At 33.3% G+C, this 20,831-nt stretch overlaps 1 protein-coding gene across 3 annotated transcripts in view; it reads right to left on the bottom strand.

Annotated features, from left to right (window-relative positions):
• Window positions 1–19,657, bottom strand: part of LOC126821837 (neurexin-3a) — a 120,177-nt gene extending 100,520 nt beyond the window's left edge. For all 3 annotated transcript variants that reach the window (XM_050550342.1, XM_050550344.1, XM_050550345.1), the window contains exon 1: window positions 19,526–19,657. The gene's annotated coding sequence lies outside the window, so the exon portion shown is untranslated. The remainder of the gene's footprint in view (window positions 1–19,525) is intronic.
• Window positions 19,658–20,831: the final 1,174 nt, after the last annotated feature.

Here is a 20,831-nt window from a genome sequence, read left to right as displayed (position 1 = left end):
ATCGTCAATAAATCTAGCTTGAATAGCAGAAACAGGGGATATTCTGACTGGATCAATTGAAAATGCTCGAGTCATGTAAATGAAATCTAACAGACACTTTGACATCTTTTAACAAGAAATAACAAAGTGTAAATTTTAATTTAAATTCAATATTGCTTTTACTGATATTATAAAGCTTTGGCATCTCTTGGAAGTTCTGAAAGCGATTGTAGAACAATCGAAGGTTTCACATCTCTTTATCAGTAAGTAATTCAATATAAATTTGTGTGTTGAAAATAACAGATCACAAAGAAATTTCAGATAAAGGGATCAATAGATATGAGGTCTAAGAATGATGAAATCTATCTAAAACGTAACAAGAATCCTGCAGATCTGGAAATACATGTAGTGTAGTGATTTTAGATGTTCCAGTACATGAACTAGAATGCGACATTTTTAAATTTGTGTCAGAGAAATATCAATAAAAACAATGAAAAAGTACAAATCTGTTCCAGACATAATGCCAGGCACTGAATAGATGGTGTCTGACAATGTCTGTGACAGGTGCTTTATTTCCAGGTTTAAGATTGTCAGAGAACCTTATTGTCAGGTTTAAGAGTGCCAGCTTTATAATGGTTGAAATATCTACCTAACGCTTACCTTGCATTAATATTCCCACTTAACAATAGTCTGGTCATTTCTGGACTAATATATAGTTTTATTTTAATAAAATTGTCTGTGGCGAGGAGTCTTTAGAAGTGGGAGGAACAAGATTATCTGGGGAAAACACACAAAGTTTGTCCCCAAATAGAATTTCTCTTTTACTTTTTTGTACAGATCTTTGGTTTATATTCAAGAACAAAGTGTAAATACAGACTAGTAATTCTTTATTTTTTTCTATCAACCTCTGAATGATATCAAAGAACACCAAGGCCAGGGTGCTATCTAACTTATGTTGTTTGTTTTTATTGTCTGTAAGTATAAACACCACTTTTAGGCCCTTGTTTTTGTTGAATCTAAATAAGGAAGAAAGGTTCATGGCCACCTGCTGAATTTCACATTTGATCCATCTCTCTTCCTAAAGTTGCTGATCGTTATATAAGGGATTTTGAATCTCTCGCAAACTACAATGCAAGTTATCTCTAAATGCAGTCAACCAAAAATGGTTCAGTGGTGTTCAGTTTTAACAAATATATGATCTTATTACACTCAAGCCTTATGAAGTGTGGATATATTTCCTAACTTACTTGTTAAACAAACTTAATCAATTTGATTATATTTTCAGCCTGGATTAAGAGTAACAAATGTAGATATTGCCCCCATAACACACAAGACAATTAGCAGCAATAATAGCTGGGAAGTTCATATAACTAACTAGTTTATAGTTCTGTGGTATCTGTGCTTGAAAATCTAATGTTTTGTGAGTTTGATGTGCAAACTTAGTTAAATTGAGCTAAACGTGTAAGATGATGGCTCAACCAGATATTAAATCATTCCACGTCTGAGAGCAGTCACTAAATGATCTGGATGGATTCATATCAAATACTATGTAATAAAAGGATCATAATGAAAATGCTATTGCACCTTGCACACAAATAGAAACCAGTTGCCATCAATATTTGATAATCACCTCTGCCTTCAGACAAGATTCTAATCGTAATCCTATACTTGACATAAATAATAAATGATCTAATCTTCTTTAATCAGTATCATCCACATGTATTACCTCCAAACAATACAATGATTTATTATACACTGCAACACCATGAAAATGCACCACTGATTTGACTGCAAGTGCTGGTGAGACATAATGCTGCTGAAATGTGATTTTTGGTATGACTGTAGGCTGGACATTTACTGACAGTAGAAAATCAATAACAGCCTAAACAGACCATAACAACTTGGACAGTACTTGGATAAAGGTTTGTCCTTAAATCCTGGAGGTTGGGCGCAGTGGCGGCGCCAGCCGTCGGTGATTGGAGGGGCAAAGTCCAAGGTTAAGGGGGCAAAGTCACGAGCTTCAACTAGGGGTAGGGGGCCTCCCCCAGAAAATTTTGAAAAACAGGTTGCCGGAAATGCAGTCTGGCACTGATCGATGAGGTAAAGTGTCAAACTAATGGACTTGCGAATCACGACGAAGCCCACTCACGAGCGTCAAAGTAGGGAGTCCTCCCCCAGAAAATTTTGAAAAATAGACTGCCGGAAATGCTGTCTTACAGTATTCTGTCAGCTAGGCACCGATCGTCGAGATAAATAGATCTGCCTAGATACCGTTCGTCGCCTGATCACTAGTTTATCCGACTAGAGAACAAAATGTCCAACGAACGGACTTGCGAACCTCAACGAATTCCCCTTGTGAGCGCCAAAGTAGAGAGTCCATTGGGGACCTCGCCAAGAAAATTTTGAAAAATAGACTGTCGGAAATGCTACAACATGCAAGTTTATGACTAAGTGGGGATGTGGGATTTATTCACCGTAGAAGGTATTGATTACCGAAACGTATCACAAATATTTTTTTTTCTTTTCTAAAATTATTGGGGGGGGGGGGGCAAACAGAGGGCAGACCAGATTAATGGGGCGCCACCACTGGTTGGGCGACCGAAAGGTTTAACATGTGTGCTTTAGATCATAAGGTCTGTCATTAAGTTAAGGGACGTGGTTTCGATTCCTTGCTTGTACATGACAAGGAGTATGGTCGCTTTTCCAACCTGATGGTTTTTCTCCTTGTCCCCCCACAGCTAAATAATTGAACAATATGTTAGTCCCGAAATGACCTAGTTTGTGTCAAGTGAATGTTAACCCATTTCTCTCGCTCTTTTTGAACCATAAATAAACCAGTTTTATTCACTGAAATATATCTGGGATTGCTTCTTTAATCTATTTTTATCATCAGTTTTATTCGCCTAAATATATATGGGACTACTCCTTTAATCTATTTTGATCATTTTATGCTTTACATTTAATACATCTTGAGACAAGAATTTAAGACAAACATATAGAAACTTTATATGCTAAGCCTCCATAGTTCACAACTATCTCTGTCACTTTCAAGTTATGTTATTCTTATACACTTGGCTTTGTTCCAATGCAACTTTTGAATACAGGCATGATTTGTCTTTACTACTTTAGTATTATTGAAATTCTCCCAAAGTTAAACAAGCTCCCATGATAAATCATCCATTGTGATATTAACTGTCTTCTTGTTACTCCCAGACAAAAATCAATGGAGAAAAAAGCAAATAAATCTACATTGAAAGCGTATCTATAAAGGAAAATCAAGCATGGAAAAGATATATATATTTTTTTGTGACATCTTAATTTGACAGTTATACTATAATTGAAGCTTTCAACCAAAGAATTCAGACAAAATGGAAACACTGAGCAATCTATATTTACATACAGTGAACCCTTTTGGGACCTCATATATATGTCAATTTTGACAGTTTGTTCATTTATTTGATTTCAAATTCAATTCAGATATAGAGATTACAAAATGGTCTTGATTTGCACAAATTGTTTTCATTTTCAGATTTTGTTTTAGCAGACAGGAATTAGAACCAGAATCATGGCGTACTGTAATAAGATCTGCTGACATTAGAACAATTAGGCTTTTAATTTCAGCTATTTTTGACCGTCATTCAGGAAACAAAATGTTGTGTAACGTCTTACCAAACGGGCTTATTGAGACAGCACCACTACAAATTCATTCCCAGGATTACCATTTAACCTGCTGCTAATGGTATACAAGAAGCCTTGTTTTCCCCCCTCCTTTGCCAGACCCTTCATCGGGCACCTCTGACAAGGGGAAACCCTTCCTAATTAGTAAGCGAGCACCACATCCATCAAAACACTATGGCTCCCAAGTAATTTAGGTACTGGCTGATTGAACCCCTAGTTCAACCCTTGGAATATAACTGTTTCACAGCCTAGAATATGGGGGGGGGGGGGATATAGTGAGTACGGCTTTTTATGCAAACTCAGTGAAAACTACTGGTACAAATAACAGCAAATAATAGATATATGGATGGTGAATTTTTCATCCAGAGGCTAATTACGGTTTGCATTCTCATCTCTTTCATCACTTCTTTAGAAAATTTGTTTTTGACCATTATAAGCTGCTCCTGATCAAATCTTGCTAGAAACCACAATTGTTACCTGGTCAAAAATACCTGGTAGAATTAGAACATTCATATTTACTCATGCAACTCAAAAAACATATTGTAACCAATCTTTTTTAGGTACAGTCTTAAAAATCAACAAGCTGGACCAACATAAAAATGGGGGGATAAAAATGACGCCTCAGTGTAGATTTAGAACAATGATATTAACTCATAGAAGTCAAGAGTCAGGTTAATGTAACCTGGTACGGTCCTAAAAATCAACCAGCTGAACCCTTCATTATCTGGTTGTTTGAAAATGTAATTTTGGACCAACATCAATCCATGTGGAAATACATTTTCTATACACATAAATGTAGTTAAAACATGATAGCCTATTATATTATGGTCTATTATTATAATGTATATATATATACATACATTTTCAATACAATTACCTTTAACAAAAAATAGGTAATTGAAAGGTAAAAAGGCATAAAATACAATGTATAAAGTGAACTGCATTTTTTTGAACGCCCAAGATAATTGCTAGGTGTGAACATAAGCACCTGCCTTTAGTTAAATATAAAATTTTTAAGAACAGGTGAAAGATATATACAGTACATATAGCATACATATCGTCTCATACATGTATATATATAGTACCAATAGCAATGTTCATTCATCTGAAAACATTATCACATATTTTAAGTCTGGCATTTGTTTCATGAGGCATATTATGTGCATGTAAATTTTCTTTATAAACATAACACACAACAAGCCTTCAAGTTTGTGTATATTTTATGTAGAAAAATGTTTTGTACAATGAACTATGTATAATTTGTCGAAGAGGTTATTAAAGATAAAGTTTACGCCTACATTTCATCAAATTCCAACTGTCAAGAGTGCACATGAGTGGACATCAGTTTTTGTCATATCTGAATGCATTGATATAAAAGCTCACATATAGTTAATCAAGTGTAGAGGCTTATAGCCCGTTCAGACGCTTAAGTTGAACTGGTTTAAAAACCCTGGGGATCGTTAAACCAGTTTAACTAGCATCTGAACGCAAATGTGGGGCAAATAAACCAGTTTAAAAACCTAAGCTCATGACCTGTCTTCGAGAAGGCTTTTTATTTTAAACTGGTTCATGGGTTGGATTATAACCGAATAAAGAATATGTAGCTACCCATGCGTAGTTAACTCACTCTGACCGAAGAGGTCAGAATAGTTAAACTGGTTTGGCTTATAGTACGTGTGAACGCAACACGATGCTGTCTTAAAAACATCAGCGATTATGAACTGGTTTAAAAATAAGCGTCTGAATGGGCTATTATATTCTCAACATTTATCGCAATTTACGATGCTTGTTTGTACCTCATAAGACTTTGAGTTTGGGTATCAGGGCACTGCCCAGAATAATTTTCTGTTATTAAATTATTGTTGTAACATATGCAAAGTTATTCTAGATTCTAAGAATGTTTTTAAGGTCAGTCTTTGCAATTTGTTGATAAATCTATCTTTGATACACGTAATACCGACATGTAATTGTATTTTCTCTATCTTATGATATTTATATAAGGCCGGTGAGAAGAAGCTGTGTATAATCTGCTACCAGAAGGTGTTACTAATCAATCTATAACAATGTAGGCTATATACTTAATCTAATAATCTCCTCTTGACTCTACCATCCTCTACCAACGAATAACATACACAAATTTAATTATCGCTGCAGCTGGAAAATTCAATAGTCAACCTTCCTTTAGGCTTTAAGTAATAGGATTTCTATTTTAATCCAAGTTCAGCTGTATATAACACCAATAGCCATAACTAAAGTACAGGACAACTTTCTACCTTATTGGTAACAAGCAAAACAATAGATCAGCTTCCATCAAGTAACTGAATCTCAATAGTAATAACTGAACCAGAAACCGAGCATGACATCATCATTGCCATCTTGGAATTGTAACATCAAAAATCAGTCTGTTAATCGATGCTTATTTGTCCAAGGAACTACATGTAGCATGCCAAGTTTCATGTCAACCGTACTTCAATCAGCGGAGCCCTAGACTTTTTTTTCGAGAAACCTTGCCTCCCAGAAGAAGAACTACAGGGTGAACAGCACTTAGGGTGCAGTTATTGGTCCAAAATCACTTGTAATATAAATATTGTCCTTTACTGATCATTAACAATTCATTTCCACCAGCTGGAAAACAAGATGGAAAAACACTGAGGAGTTATTCAGACAATAAATACCTTCAGGTGGCTAGCTCTGATCTATGATGATATGAGGTTCTTCTCGAGTTTAAAACAATGCTTGTAATGAATCTGAGGTTACAAGAATGACATGAATATTGATGTTGACTCTAAGTAAGGTATGGAATTAAATGTTTTTCCTGATCTACTTTTATCTGAATGATCAGTCATCTTTTTCCTTTTAGAAGTTAATCCTTCTCGTGGCACTGTGTTCTATCTCATAAATCTCCATCCTGAAGTTGCTTTAAATTCAGTGTTGGCATATACAATTAATTTGTTATTTCCGTGATGGTAAATCTGTAGTCTGCCATAATTATAGAAAATAATCCAGTGTGGACAGACTCACAGTTTTTAATCTCCATCATTATGTGTTTTTAAGCAGATAAATGTCAAATGACTTATCCTATAAAATCTTATAATTAATGAAACTTAAATGAAATGAGGTAGATATTTTGATGTTCATGTTCCAAGACTTAAAGTTCAATGGTATGATTTTTTCAGATTACTATAATATCTTTACAGGCATTTCAACTGTTAACCGGACATCTAGTCTGTTTGACAAAGAAAGAGTTTGAAGGAAAATTGCATTGTTCATCAACTGAAGTATAAAGCTACACTAGCTAATGGACAGGCTGATCAGAAGGTTTTTTTTTTAACTTGAAAATATTTCTTTAACTGCTTTTTTTAAAAGTTTGTTTCAAAGTTCTTTGTTTTATACAATTCTGGAATTGAATGTGGTCCAAGCTCTCTTCTGTTTTGGCGCTATTTAAAAAGCGCCAATATCCAATTATCACTGTTTAATAACTGCCATGATATTTGTATAGTGATGCATTCCAGAAATGGAATTCAACATTAAATCAAGTAAAACCAGGTATCTGGAATGTTTATATTTCAGTTAATTCACTTGTGGGCAATGACCTTTATAGAAAACCCACAAGGTTAGGTACACAAATATACTTTTTGTTACATACAGGCCTGGGCTTGAAACCATAGCACTTGCATCAATAACAGAACACTGATCTAGAATGCATGCATAACACCACATGGCTACACAACAATAGACTATAGTCTTAAACCCTATGTGTACCAAAGTATTGCAGAACTTTAAATTAATTTATTAAGCAAATATTTCTGAATATATTTGATGGGGGTGGGAGGGACAAGGGATTTAACGTATTACTCTTAATACATGTAAATATAAATCAAATCAAATGAAATGAAGTTTCTGTACCAACTGGGCTGTGGAAGGTGGGCATATGCCTGGACAGCGGAGCTACAACCTTCTTTTATTCGAATTCCAACAGTCATGGATTCTTTTACATGCACGCCAATGTGTACAGACCTTGTTTTTTTCATTAAAAAATATAAAACTGATGTGTAATAAAGATATGCTATTAACAGATCAAACAGTTATCACAATACAACGTGCATTAATAAATGTTCTATTAAAATAGTTATTGATAGTAGGGGGAAAAAATCAATCATGAAGGAAAAAAAAGGATTCAGTTATCTTAAATCTAGCAAATTTCGGTTTTATTCTCAGCATGCGAGGAAAATCGATAAGAAAAATTGAAATTCTTGATCCCTGATTTTCACATTACACCCTAGAGTGTCTTATTTTACTAGAACGTTAAACATGTTAAATTAGAAGATCTCCAACCATCCTAGCAGACACACAGCAACAATAGGCTTTTCTCTCACTTCTCCAACCAGCCTACGATTTTCTGTCGACACATAGTGCTTATAACCAGATTACATTGATGCATGCGTAAAAATCAATAGACTATCTATTAAGGTTTTGGTCAGATTATCCCAACCAAAATGATAGCGTCCATGTTTGGTTATATATCGGCCTTTAACATCTACTAGTCTATAAAGTTACAATATCTGATCGTTCAAATCCACCAGATCAATTACCGTGTTTGTGTGTTGTCTTCATTTAACTTGTTATGTTCATTAAAAGATAGGTTGCCAGACAACGAAACATATGCCCACAGCAGCTAAGTCGTCCAGGGAGTCAAGAAGGGTTGTCGCATATTTTTTCTTTTGTCAGAAATGAAAACACTAAAATATGATTACGAGTAACAACCGATTTGGCATACAAAACATTTAATATCAAATGCCATAATCATCAGAAATCATTGAAAAATTGATAAGCTTCTTCGTCACATGACCTTAAAGTTTAAACACTGTATAAATATAGTCAATCAGATATTAACTTTAGCCTCTAAAGCATCCACAAGATATTTCAAAGTGTTCAAGGGCCATAACTCTGGCAGTAATTATCGGAAATCGGTGAAAATCAATAGGATTCTTCCTCTCATGACCTTAAATTTAACTTTAGCGTCTAGAGTGTCCACAAGATATTTCAGAGTGATCAAGAGCCATAACTCAGGCAGTAATAATCAGAAATAGTTGACAATCCATAGGCTTCTTCATCTCATGTCCTTAAACACTGTGTATAAACTTAAAGATAATTGGATATTAACTTTAGCCTCTAGGGCTATAAAAACAGAACATTTCAAAAAAAGAGTCGGAAAAGGAATTTGTCTACCATGAATGGATGACTTCATCCCAGATTGAATACTTCAAAAATTATCATTTACAAGAGTCAAAAATATTTTTTCAGGTGTAAAGTATATATATTAAATGTTAACCTATTAAAAGTAATTACGTGTAATAACAGTCATCCATTTTCAACAATTTTGTATTATATATTATGCACAATAAAAAGAGAAACTGTGAAATTGTGAGCCCAAATGCAGCCATCAAAATTAAAGCACTATTTCATTGATTAAGTTGTGACAACTGCTCTTTTGAAGTCTCCTTACCTCATATTAAATTGTCCTCAACTCTTCTCAATTATGTAAATAAATTCTACAATATGACTTCAATGATTTAACAATATTTAATTATTTTTTCTTAAATTATCATTTTTGCTTCAGAAACTGATTCGCTACTTAAATAGCTATCTTTTAATTTAATTTATACTGGAATTACATTAAGCAAGAAGCTTCGCACTGGAGCTGTGAATATTAGCATCTTTACAACGATGTGTGAATTTATTGGGCCCATGAGTCCTTGTGATCAGATCTGGTCAATGTTAATTTAATGATTGACAACTTTTCATGTGGCGGCTTCATATACCAGTACCACAGTTAATAACAAGGGTGCCATCTGAAGTGTTAATTAATTTTACCTTTCTTGTCAGAACATACAATCTATAGTGAATAGTTTATAACAGTTGGCGTGATATGCGGTAGTTTAACCAAATAAAATAAGAAAAATATTGCTTCTAAACATAATATGTTTGGATGCTCCACATGCATATTTCATGCTATTCGGCATGAATTCATGACTTAACTGGAATTTGGGATCTTATGATGATGGTGTTCCTTGAAATACCATTGATTAAAAAAGCTTTATTTAATCCATAATTTTTTAGAGTGACAAATTGCACAATATCTCTAAAGTCTGTATTTCTCACGAGATTGTGACATCTGCCATCTGGTCTTTTGCTCCTGAGAATTGTGTCACCTACTTAAGCTTTCTGGGTTTTCATGCAGTCTGACCGAAGGTCCCTAACATTCTGTATATGTATCAGCTGCTGAAAAACTATCAGAGGTGATAATTCTATTACCAGAACTATGTCTTATAACCATTTTAAGCCTTTGATTGAATTCTTGAGTAAACATAGGAAATTCTTGTGTACGATAATTGCAGAGATACCATCCAGCAATTGTGACTAAAAATAATGCGAAGAGAAATTAGTTTGGTGTGCACTGCACAGTTTTTTTGCTCAACAAAACAGGCTCTCTGTGTGACAAATAATCCTTGATGTGCAAAATAATGAAGTAAAGGTTTACCTTGAAAAGTCCTTGTATTAAGTCTAAAGCAGTGCTTGAAACAAATAAAAGACAGGTGTGAACTGAAAACAAATCCCCTAAATTTGACAAGAAAGAGGAAAACATTTTCGTTAAAAAAGCTCTCCATTTCCTGTGGTCTTTTATTACGCCATTGCTTTGCTATGTATGAAGAAGCTTTGAGGATTTACAGTCCATAACCTTTTGACAACCAAGTTCATGTCATGTAAACGATAACATGAAGAAATCTATTTGATCAAGTAAGATGTTCAATAAAAGATTCTCCCTCTTCATTCAAGCAGTGCAAAAGCCTATTTCTCTATCATTTGCAGTCTCCAGCCATGGCCTGCAAAAAACATTTGAATTGGAAAGAAAATCAAGGTCCTGTGCATACATGTACCAATGGCAGCATGTTCAAGATCCCCTGATAGCTGGAAATAGAAATAAGAATAGACCATAGCTCCATTGTCATGATAAAATTTCCCGTATAGCATATACCTCTCATCATTAGTCTGGGTGGTGCAGAAAAATAAGACCTTATATACCCAATTTCATTTCTCTTCTATCATGTACATCTAGGTAGGCCATCAGAATACAACTTACAATACTTGCAGCTTCATTAAATAGATATGAAGTGTATGTCTTACATAAATGGCTCCTTTGCTATCATTACCATTCATTACCCTTATTTTCTTTTTCAATTCTTGTCTTAATGAGATTTGAGTGAATGCGACCATGTGCGATAGAAATCAGAGTATATTAAAGTTTGATGCCAGTCGCATGTAGAAATCATCCAACTGATCCTAGATGGTCTATTAACCTACAAGACAATAAAGGTTAACAGAATATTAACAGGATGCCAGCTATAAACGACCTTTTATTTGACAATCAATTATAAACAGAGATAAAACAAGTTCCATAACTCACATCTTAATGGAAATATAATGGCTTTGTTAAATTCTGGGCAATTTTTGAAACTCAGATTGATATTTTGTCATTATACCGAAATTATGATGTTGTTATATAGATCCCATTATACATTTTTCATGAACAGATGTCTACTTTTTAACTCATAACTAAGGAATATTTAAATTGCTTTCTGTCCCAATTGGGTTGCAGGGTTAATTGTGACATAAGTTCTTACAAGATAAGAAAAAATGCAATACACAAAAGACAAATTAACAAATCTAATGTGTGACATGTTCTTTATAAATTTGTAAGAGATAAGCTTTGCTAAATTGTTTTTTTTTTTTTTTTGCCTGATTAAATATCTTGAGAATAAAATACAAAAACACCTCAGAATGTAATTGACAGAACAAATACGCTTTTGTTCCGAGAAAAAAAAGCTCAATCATGGTTGAACAAAAATAGATTTTCATTAACTTTGACAAAGTATTAAATGATTTTAATTTCACGTAGAAATTCTTCTACAATCTGAATGACAGGTTCCGTTACCTTTTTTTGTGCAACAAAATTAATGCAGAAACTACACATACTTGTTTATACATGCATCTGAAACCCTATTTAAAAACTATGACGCAGCTGCCTTCATAGGAAACTTTATAATTAAATTGTCAGGAAACTTTATAATTAATTTGTCAGCAGTATAACCATTAACAGTGAGTTTACATGAACTATGGAAAACAGGATATTAAAAAAATATTTCACATAAATTTCCAAATATTAAAAGAAATATAGATGTTTCTTGTTAAACAAGATATTAAAAAAATATTTCCGAATATAAATCAAAATATTAAACGAGCTGTAGATGTTTTTTGTTAAATGCATAAACAATTATTTTAGAAAAAACAACTGCTCTGTAAAATTGTATAAATGCTGCCTACATAAATCCACAAAACTGAATGTTTTTTTCATCATCTGTTCAGCAGATAATGTCTACAATTACTTAGAATTCTACTTACATCATTTTTCAGTTTTTTCAACAAATGATCCTAATCCATTTTAACATAAATTCTTAACCTTTTTTTATATTGGTAATTTAAAAACGATTTGTTACATGATGTATATTATGTGTTGAAGGCGATGTTCCCACCAAGCTAATAATGAAGGGCATAAGCTATGCAGTGAGCTACAAGGGAAATTTCTTCTGGATAGCAACTGACTTTCAACTGTCAAGGGTTCTTTTACTTGCATGTCAAGGTGTACGCAGGACTTCGATTTTTCATTCCATTCAAAGATCTAGATGATGTTCCTTGCAGGCCCTCTGCCCGCCTATCTATCATCTGGCCCCAATGGATGATGTCAGGAATACATTAATAGTACATATGAGCTTATGTATAATAATTAATTTGAAAAAAATAAACCATTAATAAAATACTTTTCTACTCTAATGGTTAAACTTTAATTTGAACATTTCCTCACAGTACTTTTTATAAATAAAACTAGCAAATGACATCTACATGTACATTAAAATCTGTACACATTTGTCAAATTGCATGAATCTAAAGCAAAGAGAAATAAAATAACAAGGAATAACCTGGGAAAGTTGGAATGAATAAAAACGACAATGTCCTGCCACTACTTTTTTCCCCCCATCACAGTATCATGCACAAAAGAGGGCTTCACAAGGTTATCTACATCCATAGGTTACTGTATAGTTAAAGGGGTGGTCCAGTCTTTGTAGATTCTTAATACGATCTAGTATCAAAATAGTTTCCACAATGCAGAACCCAGTGTACAGTGCATTTTGCCTTTAACAAATTAAGATGCTGGCTTTGATGTCACCAGGGTAACTGTTGGTCACTGTTTATAAACAACCTTGTGTGTATGGTATATTAGTTAATACATGCATGTATGTAGCTGTTTACACTTGACTAAGGAAGTTATTGGATTTATTGTTTGTTTAAAATGAATGGCAGTAATCATCATAATATCACAGCAGATTGTTAGTTTGATATTAATTAAAGACAAATGATCTGTACATTGCGTTTAGCATGCCTGAAATCATTTCAATACTAGAAAATAAATAACATACAAAAAATCTAATGGATAATTCCTTTAATGGAGTTAATCTCAAACTTCCCAACTTGATGAGACAACAAATCACACAAATCTTTTGAAGCTTTGTATCATCCATCGTTGATGATTACTTCCTTGTCACAAAATGACAATTGGAATATCAGTCCTTTTCAAATAATGTTTTGAGAAGGTTAGAGTATCTGTTGTTTAATTGTCAAGAATGAGACATTAAGTAATACATTGGAACTGTCCGAGGGCTGTATCAATAATTACACAATGTCTTGCTCTCAACTCAAACAATAAACAACTTAAAATACAGACACTATCCTGCACATGCATTTCAATGAAATTGTCACAGGAGTCCAATATTTCATCTACGGTAGTATAAATAATGTACGATTAGCACATTGCCCATACATTCTTTGAAATAATGGTACACCAACATCAAAGGTTAAGTCACATCTGTATCTTAATAAAATATAATAACCACTCATTTATGTTCAACAGTCATGAAATATATATCATCCTCTTAAAAAAGTTATCAGGGTTAATATAAATGGGATATCAAGGGCAGAAAAATGTTTTAACTTACATTACAAGCATGTACTTCTGAATGTATAATAATTTTACAACTAAATATAGAGTTCAGTGGTGGTCTTAACTGCATTTTAAGATTGTTTGTCAGTTTTAAAGAATAAAATTGAAAGGAAAAAAGGATTTAACTTCACTGTTAAACACAAAGTCGATTATGCATCAATTAACTGCGGGCATAGAAATATTTAAAATTCAATCAAAACAAAATGATTATTTTAACATTTACTGGGGGTTTATTTCATAAGGTATGTCATTTAGTCCAGTAGCATGGTATCGACCACACCTTGTTAAGGGGTACGGTCGCCTGCCCAACCTTGTGGGTTTTCTCTTGTCCTCCAGTTTTCTTCAACTGCTAAAGACCCCTACATGCAAATGAATTAGTTTGTATTGAGTGGATGTTAAATCCCAATTCTTTCTCTTTTATATTTACCTCTGATGCTGCGCAACATAGGACCGTAATAAAAGACCCATAGGATTTTTATAGCCTTATTCTTCTTGATCCTTTATTAACAAAGTACAAACATTATGTTGCTTGTATTTTTTTGTAACCTAATAAAGCTGACTTTAATCTTCTTTATTCCCCCTTTGCTGTTTCATAATTAATGAGGACAAAATAGAACTTAAAGTATCTGATCTGGACATAGTTTCTTTTTTGGGTTGTTAATCAAAAGATCAATAGCCATGAGGATCTTTAAGATACCAACGTAATTACAAAAACTGGTTGAAATAATGGCCGACAAGAAAGATCTTTTGAAGTGAAGGAACAAAAAGAGATGAAATCATAAGGTATCCCATCATACATGTATCAAGAGATTTCACTGATGATATTCTAAAGCAGCAATAAAAAAAACATAGAAGTCAGAGACTATTATAGTCCCTGTAGGCTTTTCTATATAACAAACATATGATGGTAAAGAGTTCATCAAAATGGACAAAGGATGTTTCGTGATATTCTGATCTTTATTAAAGTTCACAGAAACTATTTTTAAGGTCAATACTATTCATGGACGGTAGATCGCCTACACTATATTTTAAAGTTAACATAAGCCATTCCTAAAACAATGAATTTGAATAGAACACATTTCTTTCAAGTATGTTTAACTTTAAAGTGTCATTTAAAATGAATCTCAGATGTTATTATACTTTTGTGGTATTTTGCCTTGAATAATATTCTGTCCAGAAATTTGACAAATATTGCTTGACACTGTACATTTAGATAAATAACTGGAATAGAACAAAGGCAAAGGGTGCTGAAATATGTATTTTTATAATCACAGTACTGTAGCTATATGTATAAATGTAGTTTCAATAATAAGAATTATTTGAACTTCTGTGATTAACATTATATAGACATGTCTTTCAGTAGGAAAGGCTCAAGGGGTTCCAATGTAGTGAAGTTTATAGAATTGGTAATAGAAATGAAATGAAAAGAATTTAAAAGTCCTACTTTTCTTGTTAACAAACCTAATGAAAAGCGGAATTTGAAGTAAGATGTTGTAAAGCAAAAATATAGATTTCAAACATGTTGTGAGTCACATGATCGCATCAGGGTTGTTTTTTTTTTTCGGGGATAGATGACTAGAATCATTCTGTTGTTAAAACCTGATTTCTGCTAACAATTTTTTTGTCTGAACATGTGTAAATTGTACTTACTCAATAACCTTGACAAGTTGAGTACAAAACCTCATTCCATAGACAAAAAGCATCAAAGCGAAGTTAACCGAACACAGAAACCAAAAGTAATATCAAAATGGACATGTGATACGTGCAGCTAAGATATCAATAGGCTGCTATACACTTGAGACTAATTTCACACCATCATAAGTGCAGACGGTATCTTAATAATGTTTTACTGTTCCATTGTACATAGCCACTTGTAATACATTGAATTGTCTAACGAATGAACAGAGCAGGAACTTAAAGTAACTATCAGAAATAAGAATGAAATTCTCTCAACGATTTCCGTGACTATACATCATCTAATGGCATCTTTTATGAATGATCTAAAATTACCTTCACAATGAAAATGATGGTGGGAATTTTGTGCAAATAGAACAACCAACTAAAATAAATGTTGGTATTTATTTTCGATTCAAATTATTGCTTCTCTAAACAGTCTAATTTGGTCAAATAAAAATGTGTTTCTGTTCAATGGCTTTGTTTTCTGTGCAGCAGAAAATACTGTAACAGTTGTGTTTTCTCCCACAAATACCGTAATGGTATTCCAGATAGCTTCTGTCTCAGAGCTGAATTCATGCAGAAAAGCCATATTACTGCAGAATCGAATTAAGAGCAGGAAATTAGTTCTTTTACTCGATGTTTCAAAAAAAAAGAAGAAAATGAATGGAGTTTTATGGCTTGTAAACTACTATGTGAATCATTTAAATTAAGTACAAATCAAATCTCCACTGAAATTATGTGGAGAAATTCTGGTAGATTGTGGCTTAAATATAATTGGCCATTCCTCTTTGTTTTAGAATTGCAAACACGTTTTAAATCTGAAGAAAACCAAAAGAATATTAGTTCCAATTTATCAAACTATGTGAAGTAAATAATCCATTAAAGTCTCTAAAAAGACTAAAAACAAATTCTGCTAATGCAGTAGTTGATTATGTACTTCTGTTTAAAATTTGAAGCTTGTATAAAGAATCCTACATGTACGTAACTACAGTAAATTGTTAAACGCCACTGAATAGTCTACTGTTGTAAAAATTTGAGTCTTTAGTCCAAACAATAACGGATACAACCAGTTGTAGTGCTAAAGAGAGGAATCTTAAGTTGGTGGAGGCACCTAGGCAAAAACAGCTATAATTCGGTAATGTGAAAATACCGTAAAATCTCAATACAAGGTACAATGTTTATGGGCTAGCACTACATCAGTGGAAGCAAAAAGCATTGAAACAATTAATGAGTTTATTTCATATTTGTGTTACAGGTGGAAATTAAAAGTCTGACAAAATTAGAGAAATGAAAGTTTGGAGATATTTGAAATTGTGAGGGAACACTGTTTCGCCTCCCAAACAATACACCATTGAAGGCAACACTTTACTTGTCTAATATGGTGTTCAGATGGCTAAAGGTGATAAAATTTGCATGCTCTAACCTGGCAATTTTAAGCCAATGAACCCGTTTGGCCAGGATAAGCTACATGAGAAATAAATCCTTTCTAAAGCCAGGTATCAGACTGGTGCTTTTAAACGTTTGACATTTCGGTTCTGTGACATTTCAAACTCGTGAAATTCCGTACTCAAAAAAATATGGCATCGATGTTTCAGACTTCGGTAGGTGACGTTTCGGACTCAGGGATAAGTTGAAAGGAAATATAATATTCAACAGTGTTTTATTTATTTATTGAGTTCGAAATCAAGCGAGTCCAAACCGCCGGCAACCTGTTTCAGAAAGGTCGCGGGACCGAAATGTTGTGCTACCAACCAGAGAAATCTTTAAATGCCATTTCCTGGACTTTGGGGTAAGATTTTGCAGAATTCTGATGGTCAAAAAACATTTATAACATGAGTAAAATTGAGTAGTACACATAGGAATTCATGTTATTTATTAAGAATTTTGCAAGAACGTACAAAGTACTGTGAATCTGTGACAAATTCTGAAAGTGATAATTACATCATTTACATGGACCTATATCTTTGATATAATATTGTTGTGGTGAATATACATAAATGAGCAAAGATATGACTATGTCCTCATATTTTCATTAAACGTCTGCGCTTAGTCAAGTTTGACCCCCAATTTTGGTCGAGATCAATCGTGTCCGTCAAGTCACACTCACAAGCAAGAGACATTGAGGCGTTTCTGTTTCATTACTGAAGACATTATAACAGTTTATATTAATTTGAGCTTTGAAAACCTGGCACGTGTTGTGATATCCAATCAAAGCAATCATGTTCATACATATACATGTAAGTATTTGGGATTTTTCCCTTTTATTTTGGCATCGTTTACCTCATTAATTCATTTAGTTGCCAATGCATACTTCTGAGACTGACTGCACTTATTGGTGCATATTGTGATATCCAATCAAAGCAATCATATTCATACATATATTAGGTATTTGGGATTTTTTTCTTCTACATGTATTTTAGCATTGTTACCTTACTAATTCACTTAGTCGCTGATGCATAATTTTGAGATCGACTGCACTTATTTTTAAACCGACTTTATTTTTTCCGTTGGGAATGGCACACACCCTCATATTTACACCCCTGCGTACTGCATTTTAAACTGGTATATTAATCCCAGAATATCTACCGTTCATATTTTAATTTTGTTTCCATAATCAAATGTTAAATAATCAATTTGAGTACAAGACGTGAAAATTTGATATTGTGCGAAAAAGGTAAATGACGGCTTTAATCCTTATTATCCCCATTTAGCTTGATATTCATTCCATTTGTCATCAAATTAATAACTGTCACTGACTTATTATTACTTATTGATAAACTAGGATGTACATGTATATCTATGGACAATAAGAAACCATATTCTAGCCTTACAGTGATGAAACCCAAGAGTAATAACCTCATTACTGCTATGACAGGTTCATTAATATCATGTAGATTTACATATAGATAATATATTAGCATATAAGAATCATATTTATTAGCCTAGTTTGTACATTATTATCCCTACACCATCAATACATATTTGTCAGATTGAGACATTGCAATTTATTTCTAAGAATATGTGTAAGCCGATATACATACTATTATTATTTTCATGGTGCTGTAGAGCCGGAGTTCACAAGCAAAACATTTTACAGTCACCAAATTCAACAATGCCCCTTTAAGCAATTTTAAAATTTTGTAAGACCCCACCATCATTTTGAAAATTCTGCATATGCCGCTATTCAATATATCTAACACAAAGTCATCAATTTTACATAATATAAAACAAATTGTATAAAAATTAGGGAGCATACTATATTCTGTTTAATGCATAAAATGAGTATTTATGTATGAATATAATATAATTCTTGTCTATTGATATATTTGTGTAATGGCATGGGCGTGTTTATTATATTGTGTAAGCTATCGTGGTAACAATTATCAATATGGTTATATATACAATATCAAAATACATCAACGGCGAAAATAATACCATCAAAAAGTGAAACATATCCAAAAATTGTATTTATGAGGGAAATTTGTTTTTGTAATTGGATCTTTATTGAAAGTATAATTGCCAGGGCAGCGGCATCCGGTCTAGGCTTGGACTATAATAATTTGGGATTTTATCAAATAGAAATTTCTGATTCAACACATGTATAACTGCAGGTTTTTCAATAATCAAAGAGCAATTCATTCAATAATTATGCCCATAATTCAAGTTTTAGTTTTTGAGTTTGTGGTACATGTATGTAATCTGTTAACTGTGAATATACCCCACTTATAACCATATAACTGACAAAGTGGTGATACTGTCACGGGGTACTGTCATTGTATAAACCCATTTGTATAAACGTAAAGTTTGTCTATCTGTTAAACAGAACGTCACTACCGAAAAAAATAAAGTGCAACAATTGCTATTCTTATGACAGAGTATGACAGTCTAACGTTTGTTAAAATGCGTATCTTCGTTTGTTACTGAAAAGGTGAATACTAGTAAAATATGATGTACTATAGTCAGTCACTGTTAGTATCAGTATAATTGACAACTGCCTGCGTTATACGATAGTGATACATAGCCTGGCAACCACCTGCTGACCAAAGAACAGAGAAAAAGCGCGAAAACATGACCTACCTTTTAGCAGAATAACTGTAAAACAGTATTATCCAACTGTCATTTTTTTCAAATATCTGTTTTACAATCCAGGTACATTTTAACAGTTTATTTGACTGCAAAGCATTTCACCAACTTGCGTCTACTGCTTTATCTTTTCATTGACAAGACGATATCGCCCTCTATAATACTGAATAATGACACATCCGGGCAAGTAATCCATAATCCACGGTCGCGTGCAGCCGAGCAAGCGTAGAAAACCATAGTTTTAAAGGATTTTTTTTTATTAACTGAGAGTGAGATGCAACAAAACACATCTTTGCGTAGAATTCTCCAAGCTATTACTTGTTATTGCGTATATATAAAAAAAACATCTTTATTACAGCGACGACACAGTTTGTAGAATAGTCTCGTCGAGAGGAATCGATGAGCTGCTTTTTCTCAGACCTTCGATTGTAATTTAATTTCGCCGGTAACGTTAAGTAAGACTCTATGTAAACTATATTTTATTCATTCTTGACTTTAAAATACATATGTAGAAGCTAAAAGTAGACGTTTTGTATAAATTTAGAAAGGCAGAGGGCATAAAAAATGGTTACGATAGAACAGCGGAACAAGCGAAAAAAATGAACATCCTATATTTGTGTTTCGCCTTCTTTATTATGCTTATTTGTTGTTTTACTGGTGTTTTGATATAAAATGGGTCGGTTGACCTTTTTCAGGTTAGACCCCACCCCGTTAAATTCCACATGTTCATTTGTTTGACACGTGCTCTTTCCCGCCAAAAGGTTAATAACGTCAGTACCTCCCCGAATAATTCTCTCAATTTGAATCGTTTAGTTAAAACTGTCGTCGATTACCGTTCACCTTTACCAAGAGAAAGTGTTTTTGACAATAATATTGTCTCAGGTTGACATTTAATTTTACAATATTGAAACATTTACTGAGCAGTATGTTTATAGATTAGAAGGTGGAGTACAGGAATTGTCCATGATTTGTATAACGCCAGCTTAGTGACTCATTTCAAATTGTATGTAATTCTAGAGAAATGAAATCATTTTGTATAGGATATTCCTTTTTTCACTCCTTAAAATCTTTTATTATAAAGCCAACGACTAGGCCAAATCCCCCATGGCACAGCTTTTTATTTCCAAGTAAAATTACATTGACTGTTTAGCAATGATTTTATGATTTTGAAGAACCAGGTCTCACAAAGGTGTGTACAAAAACAGAACCTTGAATCGCCACACCAAAATGTAAAACATGCATGCTTTTAATTTTTAAGCGATTTCAAAAGAAAGAAAGACAAAAATAAGGCCCCGCTGGA

The sequence above is a fragment of the Patella vulgata genome, chromosome 5 (genome assembly GCF_932274485.2).
Source record: "Patella vulgata chromosome 5, xgPatVulg1.2, whole genome shotgun sequence".
NCBI classification, from domain to species: domain Eukaryota; kingdom Metazoa; phylum Mollusca; class Gastropoda; family Patellidae; genus Patella; species Patella vulgata.
The sequence above is the reverse complement of the archived record's forward strand: the minus strand, read 5'-3'. Positions and strand labels throughout refer to the sequence as shown.